The sequence below is a fragment of the Eretmochelys imbricata genome, chromosome 1, assembly GCF_965152235.1.
Source record: "Eretmochelys imbricata isolate rEreImb1 chromosome 1, rEreImb1.hap1, whole genome shotgun sequence".
NCBI classification, from domain to species: Eukaryota; Metazoa; Chordata; order Testudines; family Cheloniidae; genus Eretmochelys; species Eretmochelys imbricata.
The window spans coordinates 344,799,530-344,812,627 of record NC_135572.1 but is presented as its reverse complement, the minus strand read 5'-3'; the positions used below and the strand labels follow the sequence as shown (position 1 = coordinate 344,812,627).

The following is a 13,098-nucleotide window of genomic DNA, read 5'->3' as shown; positions in this document are numbered from 1 at the left end:
GCTGTGGATAAGTCACTTAATCTCTGTGTGCTTCAGCTTCTCTGTTTCTTAAAAAGAGATATGACTTGCCCTTTGTAAAATACAGCAAGATGAAGATGAAAGATCTTCAGATAAAAAGCACTGAGTAGGTACAAAGCATTATTGTTATTTAAAAATAATAAGCAGATCCTGACTTCTATTGAGGGGAATATGAAGAGTTATTGAACAGACAATTGAATATTGCACCACTCAGTATTTACCTTGAGAGATGATAAATCCTGAAGTTCACTGAAAACATGCAGTCAATATGCTCTGTGTGTTTTTAATTGTACATACCTTCTGAATGGCTCCATCCAGAATACTTGGAAATCTCTCCATTACAGCTAGAAATTTCTAAAGGGTAATAACCAACATTCTAAAGGGAGATGAAGTTAGAAACTTACTTTGATTGGAAGCTATTTGGGGGCAAAGATTTTTAAAAATAAGTGCCTAATGTTAAGGCTCCTAAGGCCATACTTAGACAATAAGGCTAATATTTTCAAAACCACCTAAGTGACTTAGGAATGCAAGCCCCATTTTCAAAAGTGACTATAAGAGCCAGATTTTGAAAGGTATTTAGGTGTCTAAAGGTACAGACAGGTATTTCTGGGATTTTTTAAAGTAAAATTTGTGCAAGTTAGGTATACATGAACTTTTGAAAATCTCACTATCCACCTCCCTGCATCTTTCTCCACTGAAATATCTTTTCAAATCTTGTCTTTAGGCACTTGAGAGTTTAAATGGGACTTTTAGATTCCTAAGTCACTTTTGAGAATTTTACCCTAAGTTTATATTTTGACTTCAATGGGAGATGCTGGGTGCTTAGAACTTCAGTCATTTGGGGGCCTAAATACAAACTTTGGAGCCTAATTTTAGACACTCATTTTTGAAAATGTTGGCGTTTCTTTTTATTAAAAGTCTATACTTTAAAAGTCTACATATAAAAGCACCTAGCAGAATTATCACCTAGCGAGTAGTGCCTCTAAGCCAGTGATTTTCAATCTTTTTTCATTTGCGGACCCCTAAAACATTTCAAATGGAGGTACGGAACCCTTTAAAAATCTTAGACATAGTCTACAGACTCCCAGGGGTTCAGGGACCACAGGTTGAAAACCCCCAATCTAAGAACTATGGCTGTACAAATAATAATAATAGGAAAACCTATTATTCAGCTCTGGTAAGTCAACTGAACAGGGATTGGCATGTCAGTAGTTCAGACACTGTAGTCTGTGAAGGGGCTGCTCTCACAACTGTGAAGCATTTGGGTCTTCAGGCAGTGACAAGTCCTGCTAATTGTACCATCTTCCTTGAGCCTTTTAGGGTTTCAGCAGCTTTTTTGAATAACTAAAGTAGAAACAATCCTTCATCTTTCTGCTCCCTGCAGACTGTGTCTTCTGTGTCAGGCATTTCTTCTGTGTAAATTCAACTGTGATCCCACCTACAAACCATTTTCAACTGGAGGGGCAGCAAACACTCCGGAGGGCTGACCTGCGAAGTGACTGAGTTAGACAAGTACTGGGGCCTGAAGGCAAAGCAGGCAGAGCTAGTACTCAGACCTGTAAAGCCCTATAGCCAGGAAGTAGAAATAGATAGAGAATAAAATGAGGGGTTATAACCAAACCAACCACAGCCTCACACTTTACTGAGTTTGTTTTCATCTTGTCCCCTTTGTACTGTCCTGTTAGTCACTGTAGTTGCTCCAGAAAAGGGTCAGAATTGTGGTCAGGAGTGGAGATGGCCCTCAGGTGCCCTGTATCTTCAAAAGCATTCAGCCCATAACAATAAAATATTTAAGAGCCATTGTCATATACTATCAAGTTAGCTCAGGCATGAACAACAGTTTCAATGAGCTCATCTGCAGCTGAGCCGGAGAGCAACAATAGAAAATTCCTGACTCATCATATGAGTGATTCCAACCAATCATGAGCCAAGCTGTTTTCTCTCCTATGTAACAGCATCCGTTAGGTGTTGGGCAGGTAATTATTAAAGTCAACTTTGTATGTGCATATGGGCGTGCCTCGACCATGGTATGTTAATTAGCTGAAACACAACATGATTTTGGGAGCTAAACTCATCAACAGATGAATATCAAATCCTCTGCTTTCCGCTCTCACCAACGCTGTGACTTTGGGATAAAATGGTGTCTTATTACCAAACCACCCCATGCTTTTAGTTTTGCAAATCAGAAACACAACCAGGTTAGGGAAATCCCAGAGCCCTCCATTTTTGCCCAATAGTAAGGCTGGTTGGAAAATTTCAACAATAAACAACAAAATCCACAGAATTTTTTTCTCCATTATTTGACCAGCTCCAAATCATATCTCATCCCTCACATATTTGGCATGAATAAAAAAATATGCCTCCAGTTTATCTGCCTTCCAACAGCTCACAGATAGCTCCAAGGCCTATATTATTTAGAATGCAATTCATTGTGGACAATTAATAATGGGGATATTGATTATGAGGGACCTTTGAAACCGCATCTTCATTTTATTCCCAAGGAACAGAAGGATTGTTGTCCCCTGACATATTTATTGTTATGAAACTCAGCGGTTATCTATATGGGACCACTCTCCAAAGCTCCTAAACCTTATAGAATTATGATCATGTCATCCGAAATGCATGCAGTGCTCACTTATAGCAGATATATGTCAAAACAGGACAAGGCTGACGCACACAGGGACTTGTTCTCCATCTCGGTTTAAGTAGCTGCTGTGTTAAAAAAAGCCTACAGCTTGGAAAATTGGAAATGTATAATACTGAAATGCAGGGAAAGTCTGGACCCTATACATCTGACCCCCTCCAGTTAACGTCCTAAGACACAAACTGGTCTTTGTTGTCCATTTCTCTCTGCTGCAAGGTCAGCCATAAACTAGTGGGCTCATTTATCAGGGTCAATTGGCCCCGGAAGGGTTATTGCCCCCTGCCACCAGTAATTCCTCCTTCTGCTAATTCTCCTCCCCTCCCCATGTCCTCCCCCAGCAGTTCAGCAACAAGTCTGGAGCAACTAAGTTATCCCTGCTGGGTTTCATTAATTACTAGCCTAACATTTCTTAGTCGTAGTGGGTTTCATTTTTCTACAGCTGCCTGCCTGGCATGACCTTTGTAAGCACACAGATAGTTTGCATGGCTCTTTGATAGCTCGCCACTCATTTATGTCCCCAGCTCATCTACTGCCCTGGCTCTGTGCCTCACATTTTACACCCTTTTCTAATCTGCCTGTCCACATTTACGTCCCTCTTATTCATTTCTGCCGTGCTGCTTACAGCAAACCCGGACAGCTGGCACAAAAAGGCCCATCTTGTTCACCTTCCCCTAACCTCGGTTTACTTGTCTGTTTCTGGACTCAGAGTGTGTGCTCTCTGAGGCAGGGAGGGTCCCTTCTGGGGTGTCTGCAAAAGACCTCGCCCACAGAGGGCCCTACTATAGACAAACAAGCAACAGCCACTACCCACAGAAATGCTAGCATGGGAGCCTGAGAAGCAACCTGCAGCCCCACTGCTGGCGGTCCGGCCTGCGGCACTCTGAAAATCAAGCCTGATCAGGTCTGCTGCCCTATGAATTTCTTACAGAAGTTCCAGGCCTGGTCCTCAGATGAGGAAAGTCAGCCTAGTTCCACTGACTTCACTGGAATGAGTCCAGTTCACACCAGCTGAGGATGTGGCCCAGAGTCCCTGAGCCCTGTCAGAGATTTCGCCCAAGAGGTTCTCTTTTCTAGTCCCTCCCCGCCCTGATCACCCTGTCAGCTTTATCTTTGCAACCGCTTCATTTCTCTCTGAATGGCTGCGCTTGCCTGTCTCCTTGCCACACGCACTTCAAGCTGCCTTTGTATCCTCCCAGCCACTTATCATCTGAATTGCTCGGTCCCATTTTTCACTTCTGCCCTTGCTTCAGTCCTTGGCGCCCTATTTCGCCTTCCTCATTGCTTTGGTTTCCCTTTGAATCCTTCCATTCCAGCTGCAGCTTCATTCTGCCCTCACATTATTCCACTTCATTTGCCCTTCAGTCACTCTTCTCCCCTCTATGCCGAGCCACCCAGTGCAGGGTCCCCTGCTGTCTGTGCCCCTATTTCAGCACTCAGCAGTCTCGGTCTTTGTATAGCTTTTGTATTCTAACATTCTGTCATGTGGCTTAATTTCTCTCCTTTTAAGATAACTCTGACCCTCTTTCTGTTCATACTGCTCCATTTCAAAATCCTCCAGAGCTTTCTCTTTAGATTTTCAAAGCTCGACTTCAAAATACCAGCAAGATCCTAAAGTTCAGCCATTTCATGGCTGTCCTTCTGCCTTTTGGGTTTTCTCCAAATATTTTACACATTAAACCATCTTAGGAAACCAGCACTGATGTTCTTGCTGCTTCTCCTGAACTGAATACTGGCCCTGCACTGGTACAAAAGGGAAGCAAGAGGGTGCAAAGATCCCTCACCCTTCCCTGGTGCTAATAATGCCATTAAAGGGGTTAGTCCCTGCTAGCACCCCCGCATCATGAAGGTGTCTGAAAGGAAAGAAGGGGCAGGGCAGTGGCATGGGGTGGCTAGGTGCAAAGCCAGGAGTATTCTGCAAGATCGTCAAAGGTAGTAGAGACTGCTCTGATGCAAGGACCCTGGGATCTCCCAGGAAGAATTGTGTCTAACTCAGTTGGTGGGGAGCAGGGCTCCAGTGGCCAAGAAGCCTCTTTGAACACCTCTCCAGATAGCTTGAAGGATGCAGAGCAGAATCTTGTCCCCCAGTTTGGTTTCAAGACAGAGTCATGCAAAATATTCCACAACGAAACTCAAAATCACATGAAACTCATCCAGTTTGCATTTCATTACAGATCTGAGCCTCAGTGTAGGGTGACGGCACAGATCTGTGACTCCACACTGATGTATGGTTTCATAGTAGACTGGAATGAACCAAAGCGATGGACCCCCAACAACCCTTAATGTGGTGCGTGTTCAGCAATCTAGCTCAAATTTTCCAAATGTCCACTGGGCCTGATTCTGGTCTCACTGATGTGACAGCCAGAAGCTGGGACTGGATGACAGGGGATGGATCACCCAATAATTGCCCTGTTCTGTTCATTCTCTGAAGCATCTGGCATTGGCCACTGTTGGCAGACAGGATACTGGGCTAGATGGACAACTTGTCTGATCCAATACTGCCGTTCTTATGGTGTGAATCTCGACTCATTACTGATATCAGCAGAGCTACAACACATCCAAGTGGTGTAGGTGAGCATAGAATCAGGCTCCTTTTAGCTCTAAAATGGGCCAAAGCAAAACCCCAGATTGTCGTTCTGTCCTTTGGGTTTTCTGAGAAGATTTTACACATTAAACCAACATAGGGAACTGGCATTCATGTTCTGGCTCCTTCTCCAGAGCTGAATACTGTACCAATGCAGGGCCTGGCCAGAAGTTCAGGTGGTCTAGATCCTGAACCAAATTCAAATTTGGCAGTTTGAGTAATTTCTGCTGAGTGCAAGGATTTCCAAGCAGGTCAGTCCACCTTGGACCAGCGTGCCCTCTGTTTTTCCACCAGCTCTTCCTCTTGTGGGAGATTTTTTGGTCCAGTTTGTTTGCACACTGGACACTGAGCTCAATTTGTTTTAACTGTGATTTATCCTGCACAGCAACCCCACTGCTGTTGTGAGATGGGTGGGATAGAAACAAATAACCTATAAACCACTGCTAAAGAGTAACTAGAGCTTCTGCACACATGGTGCCTGCGTTAACAGCTAGGGACACATTCTGGTCACCACTGTGCAGGTGTCCTGGGGCGGGGTTGGAAGACAGATTGCAGGGAGCCTCTTTCTACCACAACGCTGCTGTGCAGGAGGATGTTGATGCTATTGGGCCATGTGTGTGAGAGGGAGCGGCACACCTAGCAGAGCTCCCTGGACCTGAGGATGTGGCCAGACGGTTTGGGCTGTAATCCGGGTTGCATCCCCTGTGCAACTGCTACCGCCTAAAAGCGGCCCCAGGAGAAGCACACACTACGGCAGTAGTGAAGAGCAGTGATGTCGTGGTAAAAAAAAAAAAAAAAAGAGATGGCGAAACTAAAGTAACCTAAATACCCTATTCCCCAAATGAGAAATGGGTAAGCGCTGTTTACCCAGGTTCACCCTTGATTCCCTACTGGTCCGGGGGGTTTGTCAATACACGTCCCCGCAGCAATTCACATGCCACTGCCCTTGCCAGCGTGACTGTGTGCCTTGTTCTCCTTCCCCGTACCCCCTCATCACTTCAGCGGAGCCACTCCCGATTTACACCGGCTTGAGAGAGAGGAGACTCAGGCCTTGCCTCTCAGCCCCCACCAGCCAGCTGAGCTGGCTGTAACACAGAGTCAGAATTTAGCCCTATATATCATTGCTCCAGGAGAGCACTGTGCACACATCGGGGCAGGGATAGTAGCCGCCATGGGCTGGGGAGGGGCATTCCATACTCCCATTTGCGCTGTCAGATTTCTCAGCTCACACCCCCGTGCTTGGGCCCGGGTAGCCGACTTCTGGGACGTTTAAATCACTGGCTTAGGAACACTGTAGGGAATCGTGGAGACTGCTTCGCTGCGTGAGGACAGTTACTGTGATTCATCCTTCCCATTTGCGGTCAAGGCAGTGGGGTGCTGAAGCTGTAGCAGCCTCGAAGCCGGTTCCTTTAAAGGGCCACTGACAACTTTGACTCGGAACGTAGAATAACACCATAAAATGGGAAAATAAGTGGGTGTGCATGGGCAAACGCATGAAACTCAATTTAAAGAGAGGAACTGTGGCCCAGGAGACTAGGAACCACTTCTGTTTTATCTGTGAGACTTTGGACAAGTCACTTAACCCATTCCGTGACTCAGCTGACCCCTCTGTGAGGCTAAACTGATGTTTGCAAAGCTCTTAGTGCTCACATGAAAGCCTCTATACACAGTGAGGCACATTCTGCCCTGAGTAAGGCAGGTGTCACCCTCAGGGACTTAGTGGGTTTGTGCAGTCCGAACTCATACCAGTCTGATTAAAGACTGTGCCAATTTCCCCCCTACAGACCCAGATAAAACTGTTGAGAAATTAAACACAATGCTACAGTCTATCATGAGCTCACACTGGCAAATCCCATTTAATTGGAACTCCATGGCCAGGAGGCAATGCTGAAAGGATTACAGGCAACACAAACATCCTTTGGGAGAAGTTTCATTTGCTGGACATTTTTTTCTCTCTCTTATCACTGTGAGTGAAGTTAATGCTCACAGAAGATGCCAGACCCACAGCCCTGGATATTTAAGCCCTCTGTTTATCCATAGAGCAAGAAAAGTATTGCACAGCCAACACGCCTGGCTGAGTCTACTTCTGGAGGAACTGTCTGGTGAAGTGAAAAGTCAGCTCAGTTTCGCCTTCTCGACCGTGGGCCCCTCTCTGCTAGAACTACCAACTGTGGAGGTAGCTTGGTGATGTGAACATTCATCCCATGGAAATAAGCTCTAACCACCTCTCACATCAGAGGGCTCAAACACCCATCCATTGGCTCACAACTTTTAGCCTTTTACAACTTGGGCTGGCTTTGAATGGGTACCTAGAAAGTAGCTGTTGTTTATCTAGCACCAAAACACGCTGGGCACTTCATAGACAAGCCCACCAAGCCAGAAGATTCCAAATCTAAAGTCAGTGCACAGATGGACAAGAGTAAAGGTGCTGAGTGGGAAGTTTTGCACACACTTTGTTCACTTTGAGAGTGCGCGCATGTGTGTGTCTGTGTCGTTAACACTTCTGTGGGTGGAGTTTAGAAATGAAATGCACCATATATCCCATTATCAAATCTATGAGCCTTCCAGTCCCTGTAGTTTGCGTCTGCTGTAAACACTGGCTGAGCTCTGCATCTGGAAACTATTCTTCCAAAGAGAAAGAATTAGTGCCTTAACACTTTAAGATGACAATTCTTTGAGCTGAAGTCAGATAGTGGGAACAGACATCAATGGCTGAAGTGAAGACAACAGCAGTCAGTACTTGTGATTCAACTCTCATACAAAAAGCTGTATTTATGAACCCAACATGAAAAGAAGCAAAATGTCAATTACGTAAAACCTTAAATAAAGGAACGCAAATAAAATTCGTGAGGCAAACCTTTCATGTGCAATGGGCAAAGGGTACACAGCAGAATGGAAATAGTAAATAACTAATGCAAAACAAGGCCGAGAAAGGGGAATGATTTGTATAAACCCATTATCCACAAGTAAGAAAGAAGATTCACTCACTGGAAAGGATTAACTGGATAAAGCCAAACATTTCCCTAAAAAAACTTGCGTTATAAACCTCAACACACTTCAAACAGAAATGGAACTGTGAAAGAATTCAAATATAAGGAAGATGCAAGGAGCCAGGCTCTGTTGCTTCTCAGAAAGAAAACGCGGTCAAAAAAAATCTTATGTAAACTCACCGCACGCAACAGAACATCAACAGGCGTTTATCAAATGAAAGACATACCAAATGTAACTCCTTTCCATAATCCCAAATCCAGCAGGCTTTGGATTTCAGAGCCCCAGGAAGAGATTTTCATGCGATGATACTCTGCCTGGTTTATGATTAGAGCTTCTCAATTTCGCTACTTATCTGTCAAAACACTTCTTTGGTTTCTTTATTCCTAAAGCCCATGTTTCTGCTTTTTCTTTGTGCTGCTGTAAATAAAGCTCTGTGGCCATTAAAGTTGGGAGAAAACTGCAAAAACAACACAAAAGTACCTCAGGGTCACTAGTTTAAATAAAAACAGCACATTTGGCATGGTGGTATTTACAACCTTACTTTGCTTAAGAGCCTTCTTCACACAACGCATAGTCCACCTGTGGAACTCATTGCCAGGGGATGTTGTGAAGGCCAAAAGTATAACTGGGTTCAAAAAAGAATTGGATAAATTCATGGAGGATAGGTGCATCAATGGCTATTAGTCAAGATGGTCAGGGACGCAACCCCATGTACTGTGTGTCCCTAAACCTCTGACTGCTAGAACCTGGAACTGGACGACAGAGGATCGATCACTTGATAAACTGCCCTGTTGTGTTCACTCCCTCTGAAGCATCTGGTACCGGCCACTGTCGAAAGACAGAACACTGGGCTAGATGGACTACTGGTCTGACCCAGTTTGGCTATTCCTATCTTCTTATGTTCTTAACCTCTTGATTCATTTTCTGCCAACATTGACAGGATTCAATTTTAGTTCACAGGAATGTTTGCAGAATATGTTGTGAACATTCTCTTTGGGGAAGGCACGATCTTTGTGTTCTGGGTAACATAGATAATAAATAATAATAATCTGTATCTGCATACATTCTCCCATTGGAGATGATCGCGGGACCATCTTGAGAATTATTTGAGGCTTTGGCAGTCCAATCAGGGTTCTGAAACATCACCACATGACTTTGGTGAGCTATCACACACAGCCAAGGTCAAATACTCAAAGCAACAGTTGTGGCAAATTTCTCCCCTCCCTCCTTGGGCTGAGGTATAGGCCCATAAACCATGTGTTGACAGACTTTGGACAACTAATTCATAAGACTCCAAGTCGGATCACAACTAATTCACAGACATAAAAAGAGGATACATTTGTCCAGTAAATTCCTTTTAACAAATCATTCACCCTGTTCTATCTGCAGCCCGCAAATCTCCCCAACGTGGCCCACAGGGCTCCAGCAGTTTTGGGGCCAGGTCTCTCCCTTGGCCCCACCTGCGGCCCCAGGCACTCCCCCGACAGGTGGTTTAAAATGGCCCGGGGCCCCGGCAGCACAGCAGAGCTGAGCGACATCTGCCTGCTCGCTCCAGTGGCTGCCAGCCCCTCCCTGCAGCCCCGGGGCAGGGCGGGTCAATGGGAATCTGCGGGGATGGTGCCTGGGGACAGCAGCATGTGGAGGCCCCCTGGCCCGCCCCGCCTTGGAGCCCCAGGTAAGCGCCCCACCACCCGACCGCCTCCCAGAGCCTGCACCCCCACCCCCTTCCTGCTCCCAAACTCCCTCCCAGAGCCTGCAGCCCCTCCCCACACCCCCCCTCCCACCCCCAAACTCCCTCACAGAGCCTGCACCCCCTTCCCACACACCCCAGCCCACAAAATCCCTCCCAGAGCCTGCAACCCCACCCCCTCCTCCTGCATCCCTACCCCTGCCCCAGCCCAGAGCCTGCACCCAGCACCCAAACTCCATCCCAAAGCTTGCACCCCCAGACCCTCTCCCCCACCCAAACGCCCTCCCAAAGCCCTACCTCTCACCCCTTCTTCACCCAAACTCCCTCCCAGAGCTTGCACCCCAATCCCCTACTCCAGACCTCCTACTCCAGACCTCCTCCCCCACCCAAACTCCCTCCCAGAGCCTTAGGCAGGTGGGGGGGTGGAGTTATTTTTGGGGGGGCGGAGTTTTGGGGGGTGTATTCTGGGTGGCATGGGTGACATTATTGACCCACTGGGAGGATTTGAGGACTGGCACTGGCCCCAGGGTAAAATTTCCAGAAGCACCTGAGGGTACGTCTACACAGCCTGCCCAGGTTGAAAGACCTGGGTTTGTGGGGCTTGTGTTACTGCTCTAAAACTAGCTGTGCGGACAGCACTTCAAAGATGTGGACTGGGCTAGAGCTCAGGCTCTGAAGCCCGCCCCCGCCCCCTTTCTAGGCTTCAGAGCCCGAGCTGAAGCCTGAATTGCAACGTCAAAGTGCTGCCTACAGAGCTCTTTCTAGACCACTAGCACAAGCCCACAAATCCACGCCTGTCAATGCGGGCTCGGAGACTTGCTGTCATGGGCTGCCTGCTGCAGGCTGTGTAGATGTACCCCTAAGTGATTTAGGAACCCAAGACCCAATTTCACAAGTGACTTAGCTGCTTAGGAGCCTAACGCTTACCGAAAGACAATGGGATATAAGCTCCTTAGGTGCGTTTGAAAATTTTACCCTTTATTTTTTGTTCCCTACAATTTTTGAACAACCGTCCAGAGTCACTTACAAATCAGTGCTGAAATGCATTTCCTGTGATTCAAACTGGTTTGAAAAGTCCCCATTTGCTATAGCGAAGCAAACACTCATCCTGCCCACCCCAAGCTTATCAGCTGCCGGACATTAATTTGAGTGCTATGGGAAGTTTCATTTCCTGTTTCTAGTGCCGCTTGTAACGAGGCTAGCAGCATTTGTAAGAAGAAAGTCATTTTTCTAATTCTTATCATTAACGCTTTGGAGAGCTCAAGGACAGGCCAGAATTTCCAGAGGGCTCAGAAGCTGCAATCAGGTTCCGATTTTCAAGAAAGCTCAGGTCCCGATTTAGGCAGCTAAATAAGTAGCCAGATTTTTCACAAGAACTTAGCACCCAGCAGCTTGCATTGGGAACATTTTTGTCAGACTCTTCCAGTTTGGGGATTAAAAAACAGAAAACATTTATAAAAAAAACACCACCACCAAAATGGTTTTGAAAAAAAACAAACTTTTTTTTTGGTTTCTGGTTTTTCGATGGGAAACTAACGTTTTCATGGGAAATTTTGATGAAAGAAATCATGTTTTTAAAAATTTCCTGTGGAAAATAACTTGCCTTTTCCTACCAGTTTGATTCTTTTGAAAGAGCTACCCCTAACTGTGGGTGTTGAACATTTTTGAAAGTCTGGTTCAGTTTCTGTCTCTCTGTAGCTATAGAGTGGTATAGCTTCCTGTCCAAGAAATGGGCATATTAGTGGAAATACGTTACATTTTAAAATGAATCCATTCTAGTCAATGAATGAATTCTACAAACTGAGCTAGTGGATCTATGTAAATTAGGGAAATCCTAGCAGGGCCTACACATCATATACCTGTATGCCTGGATATTAAGAGTGTGGAGATGAAGAACATCTTGTCGGGTACCAATTTGTTATGTGTGCTACTGTACCTTAAAGAAATTATGCGTTTAGGCACTGATCCTACCCAGTGTAGGTGGGGAGCATTACACATGTAAGTGAAAGGTAAAATAGTGCTAAACAGGAAAGGAAGAGCAGGGGAACCCAGCCCTGTATTAATGAGAGCTGTGCTAAATGGCTACCAAATTATTCCTGCTGAGTAGCGAGTGCATGGCCAGTACCTCAGCCATTCATTGCATGAGGAGGATCAAAGGTACGCACAGATTTCCTCAGACATTCCTGCCACTCTCTGCCCACCCCTGGCCAATTTCATTACTCTGGGTAAGAGGACAGGTGTATGAGGGGGTGGGGCCGGAAGCTTATTCCCATTCAGTGTGGAGGGCATGTGCCCACATGTCACCTCCTCCACTCACACGACTGCTATAGGCCGATCACCTCACCCAGCCTCCCGTGACCTGCTCAAGGACTTGCAGGACCAGGACCTTAGTCAGTGAGCAGTGAGGAGAAGGACCCGGAGAGTTCCTAGCAGGCGCAGTAATCACTGCAGCAAGTGGGTGCACACATGGTCTGTTAGTAACATCACATCACTTCATTAGCATTAGGATCTAGACCCTAGAGGCTGCTGGCCTGTCCCCTCAGCCCAGCAAGGAGTGACACCATGCCCAGGGTCTGGGTCAGGCCCCTTTCCCAGGATTTCAGCTGTACTTCTTCCACACCAAACTAGCACAGCGCATCAATCATCCCTTCCCCCAGCCTGGGGTCTTTTACAGAGGCGTCCGTCTGTCTATTCCAGTCTGTCTATTCTACTCCACAGGCTGTCTGCCTGAGAGTCATGCTGCGCTCCAGGGCCTCCTGCAGGAGCCAGCCTGCTTCAGTAGCAGGCTCCCCTTGACCCGAAGGGCCAGCCACCCTGTGACAGGTCAAACCTGGGACCTTACTGTGACTGGCAGGAAACGCTCCCTTTCCTAGGACATGTGGCATGGACCGTCAGCTCCTGCTTTTCTAGGAGGAGCTCAATCCTGACTGACGATGTATCTTCAGAATCCCCAAGCATACAGAGTGAAGTATCTGTACTAAGAACCTACCTCCCACGGGCCCTCACAGGTCTTACGCAGTTACGGCAAGCTATCCCAGAGATTTCCAACCCACTGCTGAGTGACCTCTCATCAAGCTGCAGGGGTTAGTTTGGGGGTCAGATTATACATTTTGAGGGGCAGGGGTGATGCTTCGTATGGTGCCGTGTACAATAAAACTCTGATCCTGACTGGGA

General features: G+C 46.5%; 1 protein-coding gene across 3 annotated transcripts in view; it reads right to left on the bottom strand.

Moving 5' to 3' along the window:
* FRMD4A (FERM domain containing 4A) overlaps nt 1-13,098 on the bottom strand; it is a 292,885-nt gene that overhangs the window by 172,391 nt on the left and 107,396 nt on the right. The window lies entirely within an intron of this gene.